Below are 17,696 nucleotides of genomic sequence, written 5' to 3' on the forward strand. Positions count from 1 at the left end.
TACCTTGGTGTTCACCGGAGCCTCTGTGTCATGATCCAGGTTGGATCTGACAGATAAATGCACAAAGTAACCTTTTTTTTTCCCTTGGCTGTGCGCCAAAGGTGGTTTTGCCCCCGGTGGCCATTAGGGTCATTGCACTGTGGTGATTTCAGGTAGTTTCCCCCCCCCGGTGGCCATTAGGGTCATTGCACTCTGGTTACCTTAGTTTGTGCACGTGATTATGTAACAGGTGTGATTGCTCTATAAAAGAGTATCAGGTGTGTTAATCACTGTTGGTGATAGTTCCTCATTTGCAAGCAAGCCTGGGTAAAGAATGGAGCTGAAGGAGAGTCATGGGCAGCCCAGTCAGAGTGCTGGAGTAGCAGCTATGGTGTCTGCAAGGAGGGCTGGCATGGATTGGTGGAGTGGCAGCTATGGTGTAGAGCTGCACTCAGGATGCTGGACTCGCTTGCTGAAAGCTGGTCTCAAAATGTTGGACTCTTTGGCAGAAAAGCTGGACTCATTTGCTGGACTCTGTTTTTGGACAGCTGCACGCAGGTGTGGACTCTGTTTGCTCTAAGCCTGCACTATGGTGCTGAGAAGAGTCCAGGACAATTCAGTCAGAGTCCTGGAGTGGCAGCTATGGTGTCAGCGAGGAGTTCGCAGAAAGCATGGTGGAGTGGCAGCTATGGTGTCAGTGAAGAATTCTTGCAAAGCTTGGTGGAGTGGCAGCTATGGTGTAGAGCTGCACTCAGTTGCTGGACTCTTTTGCTAAAGCTGCACTCAGGTGCTGAACCCCGTTACTGGACAGCTGCACTCAGGTGCTTGACTCCGTTGCTGGACAGTGCACCCAGATGTTGGACACAGTGAAGGAAAAGATGCACGCAGGTGGTGGGCTCTGCTGCTGGGAGCGTAAGCAACAGAGCAAAGCTAAGTGGTGTTCCCCTGTTTTGTCACTTTTCCTTATGTGTTTAGTGCAGTGGTGGGATTAGTTTCCGCACCGACCAATTCCCTACTGAGGGTTTAGGTGCAGGGCGAGTCAGGGTTTTTAGGTTCCTGATCGTCGCCCGGTGCGGAACTGGCCTAGGGAACGTTAGGAGTGTAGAGACACTGACTCAGGGCAGTGCAGGAGGTCTCCACTTCCCCGTTCCCTATCGCAGGGCCACCATTGTTATTGTTACCCAGGTTTTCCCTATTCCCTTGTCTTATTGTATTAGTTACCGGCCTGCGGGCCACGTCACATAGGACAATTACACGTGCCACGTCCTGTTGTATCAGTTACCGGCCTGCTGGCCGTGTCACTCAGGATGGGGCACGTGACACTCTGATGGTGAGGTCAGGCTTGTGCAGCAGGTAGCTGCCAGGTACCAATCCAGGGTGGTGTCTGGCTGTGGCTGCTGATCCCACTGGGGAACAAAACACTGTAGTGCAGGCAAGTACAGACAGGCATGACTGATACAATGGTGGGCGCGGCTGGTACTCTTGGCAGACAGGCGGGCACGGCTGAGACACTGGCAGGCAGGTGGGCATGGCTGGCACTCTGGCAGGACAGATGGGCATGGCTGGCACTCTGGCAGGACAGATGGGCACGGCTGGCACTCTGGCAGGACAGGTGGGCACAGCTGGCGGGACTGGAACCGATACAGGTAGGAAAGGAACATAAGCAGGTATGAGTATGATACAGGAAAGGGAGGAGCTGGGACTGAATAGGGAAGGACAGAGACATGGACTGGAATGAGTGGTTTATGGGAACAGGTAGGGACCAGTTCAGACTGGAGGAGTTGGGAGCAGAACAGAGTCGCTGATTGCAGTGCAGCGAGCTGAACCACAAGGAGCGCGGAGCAAAAGGCAGAGCCGCTGGAGCACGGAGCAAAAGGCAGAGCCACAGGAACGTGGAGCAAAAGGCAGAGCCGCAGGTGTGCGGAGCAGGATGGAACCGCAGGTAGGCGGAGCAGGATGGAACCACAGGTAGGTAGAGCAGGGCCAGATGGAGAGGGCACAAGGATAGACACAGCAGGGAAAGCAGCCATAGACAAGGAGACCAACAGACAGAGGTAAGGACTGAATACAGACAAGGTCAGGCACAGGAACAAGATAAGATGCAAGAATAGAACACACCACACACAGGGATGGACACGGAGACAAATACAGGACAAGGACACAGGCCCTGAGTATGCAGCACTCAGGAAGATGGAAGCATAGACACAAAGCGCACAGAAACAGATCTGGGTATGCAGCCCCTAGAGAAGGCAGAAACAGGACCTGCCACCTCAGCAGCAAGAAACTGAGAGAAATAGTTGCTCAGGCAGCTTACACCAGGTGGAGCTGCCTTAAATACCAGAGGCCTCTTGGCGCCTCTTGGCTGGGGACCAGAGTGCCGGCGCTGCCCCGCTATGCACACAGCCAGGAAGTATGCAGAAAGCAGGCAAGAGACATACAGCATGGAGCCAGCAGCAGACAGAACTCACAGCATGGCCTGGAGTAGTGAGTAAGGCTGGTGGAGGATGGGAGGCCATGCAGTGATGCCGGCAGGGCTGTTACACTTCTGATATTCCGGGATACTTGAATGTTGTATTCTAAAACTTGAACAATTCTATCAGTGTTGATTTCACATTCTCCAGACTTTGGCAACTCACAAATCATATTGCTTCCATCCTCCAAGCTAATGTCTCTTGCAGATTCTAAAGAACTACTCCTCCAAGAGCTTCCATGACAGGTCACGGAGGGATCTGTACACAGTCCCTTACCAAGGATAGATGGTCCTAGCACAATGTAAAACCACAACAATTCCCCGTCAGATCTCTGCCTTCTCCCCAGTCACTTTATGCTTGTTGATTCCACAATGGCACCCTTGCTCCACAGTATGCAGCGTTCACGCAAAACCTGTGTCTCCAGCCTACCTATGTTCCACAAATGAACAAGCCATTCCAGCCTCCACACCACTGATGCTCCTCCGATGAATAAGCCACTAGAGCCCACCTATACTTTCCCAATTAAGAAGTCATTCCAGTCTCCATCTATCCCCCAATGAACAAGCTACTCCAGTCTTGAGCCCATTGAACAAGCTACTCAAGTCTAAAGCCTAACAATGCTCCCCCAATAAACCAATCACTCCATTCTCCAACTCATCAATGCTCCCCAGTGAACAAGCCACTCCAGTCTCTAGACCACCAACACTCCCCCAATGAATATGCCACTTCAGCCCACGAACCTTCCCCCATTGAACATGCCACTCTACTCTTCAGACCACCAATGTTCCCCAGATGAAATATCCACTTAGGCTACTTTCACACATCAGTTTTTTGCCGTCAGGCAGGATCCGGCTTTTTTTAGAAAAAACGGATCCGGCATAAATTTTGGAGAACTGTAGAAACGGATCCGTTTTTTTGCTGGATCCGTCTCTGTTCCTGGCGGCTGGCCAATTGGATCTGAGCATGCGCAGACTTAAAAAAAACGGATCCAGTTGCTGGATCCGTCTTTTTCTGGATCCGGCGCATTCCGGCGCCCATAGACTTTCATTGTAGCAAAAAGCTGGAAGCGCCGGATCCGGCGCTTCCGGCTTTTTCGCCGGAGACAAAAAACGTTACAGTAGACGTTTTTTCAAGACGCCGGAATGAGACAAGTTGCCGGATCCGGCAAAAAACGGATGAAACGCAATGCCATCCGGCACGATCCGGCGCTAATGCAAGTCAATGGGGAAAAAACGGATCCGGCATTGCATTTTGCCGGATCCGTTTTTTCCAAAAAAAGCCGGATCGCGCCTGAAGGCAAAAAACTGATGTGTGAAAGAGGCCTTAGTCTCCAGACCACCAATGCTCTCCCAATGACCAAGCTACTTCAATCGCCAGACCACCAATCCTTCCCCCAGTAAACAAGCTACTTCAGCCATGGTGCCATCTTTTGGCAATACTCACATTTATATGGTGCATTGTCAAACAATGTAAAAATAATTATGATAAAAAGTTATCGTCCACAATGATATAGACCTTCCATACATTTCCCTAAATACCAATGATATACCGTTCTTTGACGGAGTAGAGTCACTTCATATCTAAGTAAATACCGCCAACCATAAAGTAATCTAATACCCGTCCATAATGTCCCGAACGTGTTATGATACATAGTGCCGAAATAACACTACTGAATATTACTACCATACAATTTATGGTAAGATTTGCTTTGGTCACAAGCCTCAGATGCTGGATCATTAGGTGATGGACCCTATTTAAGCACCCAGGTCACACCCGAAAACCAGCCTGGACTGTATAGCGACACACTCATCACATGGTATAAAGATTAATATTATAGGTTCGGCTTATCATTTTTTTTCCCAAATCATGGAAAAACAGGAAATCGATAACTTTTTATATTCTTCTGACCAGAAATAACCGAAGTCTATCGTCAGCCTTGTGACAGTCATCTTCACAGACCTCCGTGTCCATATGAATGAAGATGACTCAGAAGTTGTGATATTTGTGGTATATTAAATTTCGCTCCCCCTGCGGTGTCCCCCTTGTAATTGCTTCTTTCATTTTTATCAACGTAGATGCTCCTGTTTATACAACTCCGGGTAAGTAGGACAACGCTGCCTGACATCTCTGTAACACGGAAGTCTGAGATCATGTTCTGATATTTACCTTTTAGATTATTCATTTTTATAACTCTCGTTCATAGCAAAAAATATTCAAGAATTGTGCAGATACATCCCAGGTGCCAAACTAAAATGGAAGACAAAAAACATTCAGCCTGCTATAAAAGTAATCTGTGAGCAAATTATGTGCTGGACATAGTATTATAGTAGTTATATTCTTGTACATAGGGGCAGTATTATAGTAGTTATATTCTTGTACATAGGAGGCAGTATTATAGTAGTTATATTCTTGTATATAGGGGCAGTATTATAGTAGTTATATTCTTGTACATAGGAGGCAGTATTATAGTAGTTGTATTCTTGTATATAGGGGCAGTATTATAGTAGTTATATTCTTGTACATAGGAGGCAGTATTATAGTAGTTGTATTCTTGTACATAGGGGCAGTATTATAGTAGTTATATTCTTGTACATAGGAGGCAGTATTATAGTAGTTATATTCTTGTATATAGGGGCAGTATTATAGTAGTTATATTCTTGTACATAGGAGGCAGTATTATAGTAGTTGTATTCTTGTACATAGGGGCAGTATTATAGTAGTTATATTCTTGTACATAGGAGCAGTATTACAGTAGTTATATTCTTGTACATAGGGGCAGTATTATAGTAGTTATATTCTTGTACATAGGAGCAGTATTATAGTAGTTATATTCTTGTATATAGGGGCAGTATTATAGTAGTTATATTCTTGTACATAGGAGCAGTATTATAGTAGTTATATTCTTGTACATAGGAGCAGTATTATAGTAGTTATATTCTTGTACATAGGGGCAGTATTATAGTAGTTATATTCTTGTACATAGGGGCAGTATTATAGTAGTTATATTCTTGTACATAGGGAGCAGTATTATAGTAGCTATATTCTTGTACACAGGAGCAGTATTATAGTAGTTATATTCTTGTACATAGGAGCAGTATTATAGTAGTTATATTCCTGTACATAGGGAGCAGTATTATAGTAGTTATATTCTTGTACACAGGAGCATTATTATAGTAGTTATATTCTTGTAAATAGGGCGTAGTATTATAGTAATTATATTCTTGTACATAGGGAGCAGTATTATAGTAGTTATATTCTTGTACATAGGGGAAGTATTATAGTAGTTATATTCTTGTACATAGGAGCAGTATTATAGTAATTATATTCTTGCACATAGAGGCAGTATTATCGCAGTTATATTCTTGTACATAGGGGCAGTATTATAGTGAAAAAAAAGGGGAGAAGCCAGCGCTGCCTTTGGTCAGAACGCAATACATAAAGTGCATATGCATATATTGATTTCTAATTGTTTGCTAAATGTCTCATTTTAAAGTACAGTTAGAAATCAATATGTGTATATACACTTTATGTATTGCGTTCTGACCAAAGGCAGCGCTGGCTTCTCCCCCCTTTTTTATTTAGTATTATAGTAGTTATATTCTTGTATATAGGCGCAGTATTATAGTAGTTATATTCTTGTACATAGGGGGCAGTATTATAGTAGTTATATTTCTGAACATAGGGGGCAGTATTATAGTAATTATATTCTTGTATATAGGAGCAGTATTATAGCAGTTATATTCTTGTACATAGGGGCAGTATTATAGTAGTTATATTCTTGTACATAGGAGCAGTATTATAGTAGTTATATTCTTGTTCATAGGAGCAGTATTATAGTAGTTATATTCTTGTACATAGGGGCAGTATTATAGTAGTTATATTCTTGTACATAGGGGCAGTATTATAGTAGTTACAGTCTTGTACACAGGGAGCAGTATTATAGTAGTTATATTCTTGCACATAGAGGCAGTATTATAGCAGTTATATTGTTGTAAAGTGGAGGAAATAAGTATTTGATCCCTTGCTGATTTTCTAAGTCTGCCCACTGACAAAGACATGAACAGTCAATAATTTTAAGGGTGGGTTAATTTTAACATTGAGAGATAGAATATCAAAAATAAAATCCAGAAAATCACATTGTATAAATTATATAAATTAATTTGCATTTTGCAGTGAGAAATAAGTATTTGATCTCTCTGACAAGCAAGACTTAATACTTCACTAGAAAAGGTCTACGAAAAAGAAGTACCAATAAAGTCACTTAATGTGATATCATCCCAGTAGTGTGAAAGGTAAGTGATAAAACACACAGGTAGTGGATTCCGATAACACTTACAGAGTTGTCGTTCTATCGTGCATCGCAGCATTGGTCAAAAGTTGCAGCACGCTCTTTTCCCGGGAGTTTAGAGCTGGGGGAGTGTCCTCCCATTGTTGCGACCCTCCCAAATACACAGAGAAGCCGGCTGGTGGAGGGCTCCGGACGGAAGCGCCACCAAGACTGTGGCGAGGTGAGTGAGGGGCGTGGTGAAATGTGACGTAACGAGAACTAAACGACGGGTGTGCGATAGGGTCAAACAACCATCGCGTTTTGAAGGACGCGGTCCTTCTTCATCAGGGTTACGGCCCATTGCGAAACCCGTCCTTATATATTCATGCCAGCCTAATCCCCGACTATCTACCCTGTTTCCCCAAAAATAAGACACCGTCTTATATTAATTTCTGCTCCGAAAGTTGCACCATGTCTTATTTTCGGGGGGGGGGGGGGGGGGGGGGGTTTATTTTCATGAGAAACATTCCAGCGCGCTCTACCCTTACATGAGGAACATTCTGTAGCGTAAAACCAGTAGTCAGACATATAGACCGTTCAGCAGAAAAGCAGACAACAAATCAAAGTAACACACTACGGTACGGTACTGTAATTGCCTGACTCCCACACAGGCCACAGAACATAAGGGCTCTAAAATGGCTCCCAGACACTTTCTGGACACTGCACCGCTACTGTAAGAATCACCCACAGCAGTTCCTTTACCGTAGCAGCCCCATCATCATTTTGCAACCCCAAATATTCCCATCATCCCATTGCAGCCCTCATCATCCCTTTACAGTCCCCATTACAGCAACCCCATCATTCCATTACAGCCCCCATCATTCTACAGTACAGTATTGCAGACTCTCATCATCCCACAGTATCCCACTGCAGCCTCCCATTATCACAGTATCCCACTGCAGCCTCCCATTATCACAGTATCCCACTGCAGCCTCCCATTATCACAGTATCCCACTGCAGCCTCCCATGTGTGTACCGTACACACACACACCCTTACACAGACACACACCCATACACAGATGCACACACACCCATACACAGACACACACACCCTTACAGACACACACACCCATACACAGACACACACACCCCCTTACAGACACACACACACTCCCACCCATACACAGACACACACACACCCTTACACAGACACACACACACTCCCACCCATACACAGACACACACACCCATACACAGACACACACCCTTACACAGACACACACACCCATACACAGACACACACACACTCCCACCCATACACAGACACACACACCCATACACAGACACACACACACCCTTACACAGACACACACACCCATACACAGACACACACACCCATACACAGACACACACACACTCCCACCCTTACACAGACACACACACACACCCTTACACAGACACACACACACCCTTACAGACACACACACTCCCACCCATACAGACACACATACACCTTTACACAGACACACACACCCATACACACACACACTCCCACCCATACACAGACACACACACCCATACACAGACACACACCCTTACACAGACACACACACCCATACACAGACACACACACACTCCCACCCATACACAGACACACACACCCATACACAGACACACACACCCATACACAGACACACACACACCCTTACACAGACACACACACCCATACACAGACACACACACTCCCACCCATACACAGACACACACCCATACACAGACACACACACACTCCCACCCTTACACAGACACACACACACACCCTTACACAGACACACACACCCATACACACACACTCCCACCCATACACAGACACACACACACCCTTACACTGACACACACACCCATACACAGACACACACACTCCCACCCATACACAGACACACACACCCATACACAGACACACACACACTCCCACCCTTACACAGACACACACACCCATACACAGACACACACACACCCTTACACAGACACACACACCCATACACAGACACACACACTCCCACCCATACACAGACACACACACCCATACACAGACACACACACACTCCCACCCTTACACAGACACACACACACACCCTTACACAGACACACACACCCATACACACACACTCACACACACTCCCACCCATACACAGACACACACACACCCTTACACAGACACACACACCCATACACACACACTCCCACCCATACACAGACACACACACCCATACACAGACACACACACACTCCCACCCTTACACAGACACACACACACACACCCATACACAGACACACACACACTCCCACCCTTACACAGACACACACACACACACCCTTACACAGACACACACACCCATACACACACACTCCCACCCATACACAGACACACACACCCATACACAGACACACACACACTCCCACCCTTACACAGACACACACACACACCCATACACAGACACACACACACTCCCACCCTTACACAGACACACATACACACCCTTACACAGACACACACACCCATACACACACACTCACACACACTCCCACCCATACACAGACACACACACACACCCTTACACAGACACACACACCCATACACAGACACACACACCCATACACAGACACACACACCCATACACAGACACACACACCCACCCCCTTACACAGACACACACACACACCCACCCTTACACAGACACACATACACACCCTTACACAGACACACACACCCATACACACACACTCACACACACTCCCACCCATACACAGACACACACACACCCTTACACAGACACACACACCCATACACAGACACACACACCCATACACAGACACACACACCCATACACAGACACACACACCCATACACAGACACACACACCCACCCCCTTACACAGACACACACACACACCCATACACAGACACACACACCCATACACAGACACACACACCCATACACAGACACACACACCCACCCCCTTACACAGACACACACACACACCCATACACAGACACACACACCCACCCCCTTACACAGACACACACACACACCCATACACAGACACACACACCCATACACAGACACACACACCCACCCCCTTACACAGACACACACACACACCCATACACAGACACACACACCCATACACACACACTCACACACACTCCCACCCATACACAGACACACACACCCATACACAGACACACACACACTCCCACCCTTACACAGACACACACACCCATACACAGACACACACACACCCTTACACAGACACACACACCCATACACAGACACACACACTCCCACCCATACACAGACACACACACCCATACACAGACACACACACACTCCCACCCTTACACAGACACACACACACACACCCTTACACAGACACACACACCCATACACACACACTCACACACACTCCCACCCATACACAGACACACACACACCCTTACACACACACACCCATACACACACACTCCCACCCATACACAGACACACACACCCATACACAGACACACACACACTCCCACCCTTACACAGACACACACACACACACCCATACACAGACACACACACACTCCCACCCTTACACAGACACACACACACACACCCTTACACAGACACACACACCCATACACACACACTCCCACCTATACACAGACACACACACCCATACACAGACACACACACACTCCCACCCTTACACAGACACACACACACACCCATACACAGACACACACACACTCCCACCCTTACACAGACACACATACACACCCTTACACAGACACACACACCCATACACACACACTCACACACACTCCCACCCATACACAGACACACACACACACCCTTACACAGACACACACACCCATACACAGACACACACACCCACCCCCTTACACAGACACACACACACACCCACCCTTACACAGACACACATACACACCCTTACACAGACACACACACCCATACACACACACTCACACACACTCCCACCCATACACAGACACACACACACCCTTACACAGACACACACACCCATACACAGACACACACACCCATACACAGACACACACACCCATACACAGACACACACACCCATACACAGACACACACACCCACCCCCTTACACAGACACACACACACACCCATACACAGACACACACACCCACCCCCTTACACAGACACACACACACACCCATACACAGACACACACACCCATACACAGACACACACACCCACCCCCTTACACAGACACACACACACACCCATACACAGACACACACACACTTTCACTTTCTTTCTGGTTTCCTCTGCGGTGCTGCGTTCAGTGTTTTGGTGGTGCAGGAGCCCTGGGCCAATCAGAGCGCAGGAGCCCTGGGCCAATCAGAGCGCAGGAGCCCTGGGCCAATCAGAGAGCAGTAGCCCTGGGCCAATCACAGCCCAGGAACAATCAGGGGCTATGGATGACGTCAGCTGGCCCATGGTTCCTGCGCTGTGATTGGTGCAGGGCTCATGGGCGGAGATCGGCACACAGCTCCGAGGATGTGACTAACTCCTGCGAACAGCGCGGCTGCAGTGGCGGGCACCGGACAGCGGGAGAGAGACACAACTGCATGCCCCATGCACAGAACAAGGTATGCCTTATTTTCGGGGGGGGGGGGGGGGGGGTGCCTTATATTAGCAGGCACAGTCTCCCCCTAGCATGCCTTACTTTCGGGGGGTGCCCTATTTTCGGGGAAACAGGGTACTTCTACAATGATGCCTAGTCACCGGATGTGATGGTATCGCTCTATGTAGGTAATCTTGGGATTCTGAGCTGGAATAGAAGCATTTAAACGTCATTTATAGCTCAATTTCGTGATCTAAACCTTTCGGGGCTAGACTGTCCAGTACATCAATCCACCTGGATTCAATCCTGGACATCTGAGAAAATCACTACCCCTGAAGTTACTCTGGTTGAGGTAGTACTTTTGTTGGGATAACTGCTTTAGTTGTAGGAGCTATAAGGTGGCCTAGATTTTGGGCTTTCTTGTATACAAATCTGGGGGGAGTAGGTAGCAACTCCCCTCTGCTCCTATCTCCTTGAAGGATAGGCCAATGTTTGCAGATGATACTAGTAAATCTCCCGTAGCCGGAATGGAATTGTGTTATTATAGATCATTTATTAATTTGTTGTTGAAGGCTAGGCGGGTTAGAATTGGGTTATATTTTATGTGTTCGATTCCTCCAAGGGATACTGCTCACTTCTTGTCTAGCTTTTTCCAGTGTGGGTAAATGATAGGCCTTTTCCAAAAATTGTTTCGTGAGGTATTCTGTTTCGATGTTGTAGTCCTCAATTTTGGTGCAATTCCTCCTAATTCTGGTATAACGGCCCTTAGGAATATTGGTCAGCCATATTGGTAAATGGCAACTATTAATATGTATGAATCTGAGTCCACTTCCTTGCGATAACATTTTGCTATTAAGTTGTTCTTTTCCACACAAATGGTGAGGTCAAGGAAATTCACACTTGTGCTACTGATGGTAGGTGTAAATTCCAGGCCGAAGTCATTATTGTTAAGGTCTGAAATGAACAAGTTTAAGCCTGCTTCCGCTACATCCCAAATAAATAGGATGTTGTCTATGTAGCGGTGCCATAGTAGAAGTCCTTTACATAACAGGCCACTTTCGAAGATGTGGGCTTCTTCCCATTTGCCAACATCTAGGTTTGTGTAACTAGGCGCAAAACGAGTACCCATTGCTGTTCCCCATGTTTGTAGGTAGTACTGCCGTTCATATATGAAGTAGTTGTGCTTGAAAATAAAATCAATACTGTCCACAACAAATTGGATTTGGTTTTCATTATACAGTATATCCCCAAAGTATGAAGAAAATATTTTGCCGCTTGGCAACCCTTTTGTTGGTCAATGACCTTGTAAAGGAACTTAATATCCAGGGTGCCCAAAATGAAGTTATGTTTCCGCTGGATTGGTTCTAAGATTTGTATTGTATTACTAGTATCTTTCAGATTTGCCGGTAATTATGTCATACATTTTTGTAAAAGTGTACCAACATATCTGGGTAAGTTAGCAGTTAGACACTTCACAGTCGATATAATTGGTCTTCCTGGGGGGGCATGTGGTGGTCTTGTGTAGCTTGGTAATATGATAAAACACTGCTACTCTTGGAATTTTATTCGTTATATACAGGAATTCTTTTTTTGTCAGAATCCCTATAGATTTACCTTTCAGGGCTAGAATATTGAGCTTTTTTTTATATATTTTGAAGTGGGATCATTAGACAATTTTTTTATATGTAATAGCATCTCCTAATAGTCTCAGAGATTCTTTGTGGTCCGTAGTACGATTTAGGACTACAATCCCCCCTCCTTTGTCCGCAGGTCGGATGATGATATCATGATTCTCTTGGAGGTCAATAATTGATTTTCTCTCACTATAGCTCAGATTATGTGGTGCGTATTTGGGATTCCTTTTACAGATTTTTCTAATGTCTGCAGTTACCAAGGTGTCAAAAGAGCGAAAGGCATTAGAGAATTCATTTAACAGATTGAATGTGGAGGGGTTAGATAGGGCAGTATGGATATAGTCTTGTGTAGATTGTTGTGTCGTCTAATCGTAAGACTTGAAATGAACAAATTTCTGACAAACATAACCGATCATGCCTGGGGGTACACTTTTTAGTTACACAGAGGCGCCGCACACTTTTTTGTTACCCAGAGGCGCCGCACACTTTTTAGTTACACAGAGGCGCCGCACACTTTTTAGTTACACAGAGGCGCCGCACACTTTTTAGTTACACAGAGGCCCCGCACACTTTTTAGTTACACAGAGGCGCCGCACACTTTTTAGTTACACAGAAGCGCCACACACTTTTTAGTTACACAGAAGCGCCGCACACTTTTTAGTTACACAGAGGCGCCGCACACTTTTTAGTTACACAGAGGCGCCGCACACTTTTTAGTTACACAGAAGCGCCACACACTTTTTAGTTACACAGAGGCGCCGCACACTTTTTAGTTACACAGAGGCCCCGCACACTTTTTAGTTACACAGAGGCGCCGCACACTTTTTAGTTACACAGAAGCGCCACACACTTTTTAGTTACACAGAAGCGCCACACACTTTTTAGTTACACAGAAGCGCCGCACACTTTTTAGTTACACAGAGGCCCCGCACACTTTTTAGTTACACAGAGGCGCCGCACACTTTTTAGTTACACAGAAGCGCCACACCCTTTTTAGTTACACAGAGGCCCCGCACACTTTTTAGTTACACAGAGGCGCCGCACACTTTTTAGTTACACAGAGGCGCCGCACACTTTTTAGTTACACAGAAGCGCCACACACTTTTTAGTTACACAGAGGCGCCACACACTTTTTAGTTACACAGAAGCGCCACACACTTTTTAGTTACCCAGAGGCGCCACACACTTTTTAGTTACCCAGAGGCGCCACACACTTTTTAGTTACACAGAGGCGCCGCACACTTTTTAGTTACACAGAGGCCCCGCACACTTTTTAGTTACACAGAGGCGCCGCACACTTTTTAGTTACACAGAAGCGCCACACACTTTTTAGTTACACAGAGGCCCCGCACACTTTTTAGTTACACAGAGGCGCCGCACACTTTTTAGTTACACAGAGGCCCCGCACACTTTTTAGTTACACAGAGGCGCCGCACACTTTTTAGTTACACAGAAGCGCCACACACTTTTTAGTTACCCAGAGGCGCCACACACTTTTTAGTTACCCAGAGGCGCCACACACTTTTTAGTTACACAGAGGCGCCGCACACTTTTTAGTTACACAGAGGCCCCGCACACTTTTTAGTTACACAGAGGCGCCGCACACTTTTTAGTTACACAGAAGCGCCACACACTTTTTAGTTACACAGAGGCCCCGCACACTTTTTAGTTACACAGAGGCGCCGCACACTTTTTAGTTACACAGAGGCCCCGCACACTTTTTAGTTACACAGAGGCGCCGCACACTTTTTAGTTACACAGAAGCGCCACACACTTTTTAGTTACCCAGAGGCGCCGCACACTTTTTAGTTACACAGAGGCGCCACACACTTTTTAGTTACCCAGAGGCGCCACACACTTTTTAGTTACCCAGAGGCGCCACACACTTTTTAGTTACACAGAGGCGCCAGACACTTTTTAGTTACACAGAGGCGCCGCACACTTTTTAGTTACACAGAGGCGCCGCACACTTTTTAGTTACACAGAGGCGCCGCACACTTTTTTGTTACCCAGAGGCGCCACACACTTTTTTGTTACCCAGAGGTGCCGCACACCCCACAGTTCCTAGTATGGGACATTGCCTCTTTAATTGTGCCACTATCACTTACTACACAGTTGTTATAGAATAACTTGTCAGTAACTTTTCTCCTCTTGTATCCCTGGTGTCCCCGCTTCTTGTGGTAGCACTCCGCCTGTACCATACAAATGGTCTCACGGCAACTTGCAATTGATAATGCCACACCGGCCTGGATGGAAGCCCTTTACTTTCAGCCTGACCTTCTGTCAGACGCTGGTCACTTCTTCTTCTCGACTATGCACAGCCCGGAGAACCTCACTGTCATCTGCTTTGTCCCCCCCCCTAGTTCAGTGTCACCCCTCAGGGGACCTAATGCCATTCAATAATATTGTGCTCAGGACATAGAAGTTTGGGGGTCCCTCCAGTTTGTTTACGGTGGTGTCTTTCACGCAAGCAATGATTTGTGCAAGCTTCCCTCTGTACGTCACTGCTCTAAGAATACTATTGCAAATCTAACATGGCGGCCTGGCTACCCCCATCAATTACCAAGTTAATAAAGTTCAATAGTCTTTCTCGTGTTTATAGCCCAAGGTCATCTCGGCCATCACATCTACGTGTCTCACATTAAGGCTATGTGCACACGCTGCGGATCCTGCTGAGGTTCCGCAGTGTTTTTGGCCCTGCGGAACCGCAGCAGTTCTGCTGACATGGTACAGTATCATGTTAGCCTATGGGTTTTAAAAACCGCTGTGCTCACGCTGCGTTTTTTTCCGCGGTTTACAAACCGCAGCATGTCAATTCTTTCTGCCGATTCCGCAGCGGTTTGGCACCTTTTCCATTGTCCAGGTGCCAAACTGCAGGGGAAAACCGCAGGAAAGCCGCAGATCACTTTACCTGCGGTTTTACTTGCGGATCCGAGCGTGTGCACTTAGCCTTAAGGTCACAGCAGTCACTTCTCCAACTTTACATCGCTCTGCATCAGCAGCCTTCCTTGGGGATTTATCCAGACCCTCTTTTAACCGCTGCACGACCAGCTCTACCCTCGCCTACTGTATTATCACCCATCCCTTGTAGATTGTGAGCCCTCGCGGGCAGGGTCCTCTCTCCTCCTGTACCAGTTATGACTTGTATTGTTTAAGATTATTGTACTTGTTTTTATGTATACCCCTCCCTACATGTAAAGCGCCATGGAATAAATGGCGCTATAACAATAAATAATAATAATAAGTAACATCTCCATGCCTGTAGCATAGTTCCTAACTCTCCTTAGTACAGAACTCCTTCTAGCCATGTGGCTTCAGCCACCTCCTCACTCACTTCCTGCTTACACCCTCTATTTATGGTTTAAGGTGCTACAGAGCCATCTAGTGGTGGTAAATTAACACTTCGGGAATACAATTAGTCAATAATTTTATCCAAACACAACCAATAGAGAAAACATTCACCTTGGAAAATACAGTGATACAATGGAATAGGGGTCAAGTGTGTAACAAGCAGCACATCCATTTATACCCCGTGTGACAGAGGGGCAGATGCTTTTAAAATTTGAGGCCACAGATGTCCTTAGAGTCCCAGTCCCAGATTCCTATGAGATTCCTAGCCATAACTGCCCCCCTAGTCACATGCGAGTCACTGAAGCTCAAGTAATTGCTGGCCACAGCCATTCATAACTTTTCTAGTTACAGATTCCTCTATAGCAGGGAGAACACACAGATTGCACCACTGCCACCAATTTGCCAAGAACCCACACTACAGGGCGTCTATATTGTCATCCATGTGTAAGATTTTAATTTGGGATTTATGCAGCGCCAGCTCAGTGATGTAATCAATGACATTACCTTCTCTATGATGCCCCAAATACCTTTGCCATAACTATAGGATCGATGCTATTCATAAAAACCTAAATATTCATAACTGGAATATGGACTTACAGGAGTCGGTTTGTCGTTCTCTGTACATAGGGAGAAGAGAGCCATAAGGAATCTCCACAGCTTATAAATCTGTCGCCTACCAAATAATTCTGCAAGCTTTGCCGGGGCTTCATGTCTGCGATCCCTCAGATAACCCACTTTAATTACCGGTTCATAGCAGGTATTCCCAACTGAATAAGAGTCATGTGGAGTGTGTTACAGTGCTGGCGTTTGTTCTCGTCAATTCATGATGAAACCATGCTTTAGCGTTCCTTGGCTTTCTAGATTTTAGCTGACGGATGACACTAATATAACACATGGGCCCTGATTCATCGTTGTCTTTGCGCCTTCCTTTGTTTGCACCCAATTAATTATCCTATTTGCACCTGTCTTTAAGTTTGTTTCCATGTGCTCCACTGATTTTTTTGTTTTCTGCTTTGTGGGATGAGTTATCGCTTCCAAATGTTTTCAGCTGATTCATCGATTTAATCAACTTTTTAAATACAGTAGTTGCAAAATTTCACTGCTGTCTCCCTCCACCCTGCGCATTTCTAAGTATGCCAAAATTTTGACACAATTTTTTGTGACCTTTGGAACTTTTCTTTTTTTACTTTGCACCAAGTTTCTGAATTGTGTGCTCCATTTTGATGAATTTGGTGCTAAAAAACGGCAACTAATGCCAAAAAAGAAAAATGTGGAAAAAATGTAAATGATGAACCGGAGCCATAGTCATATATTAAATCCATATCTGTATATC

General features: G+C 46.0%; 1 protein-coding gene across 1 annotated transcript in view; it reads left to right on the plus strand.

Moving 5' to 3' along the window:
- Nucleotides 1–11,288: 11,288 nt before the first annotated feature.
- Nucleotides 11,289–17,696, plus strand: part of LOC141098839 (progonadoliberin-2) — a 98,418-nt gene continuing 92,010 nt past the window's right edge. Inside the window, exon 1 of the mRNA XM_073586804.1 lies at nucleotides 11,289–11,403. The gene's annotated coding sequence lies outside the window, so the exon portion shown is untranslated. The remainder of the gene's footprint in view (nucleotides 11,404–17,696) is intronic.

This window comes from Dendrobates tinctorius, unplaced genomic scaffold (genome assembly GCF_039654945.1).
Source record: "Dendrobates tinctorius isolate UK_male_01 unplaced genomic scaffold, ASM3965494v1 ptg000095l, whole genome shotgun sequence".
Classification (NCBI taxonomy): domain Eukaryota; kingdom Metazoa; phylum Chordata; class Amphibia; order Anura; family Dendrobatidae; genus Dendrobates; species Dendrobates tinctorius.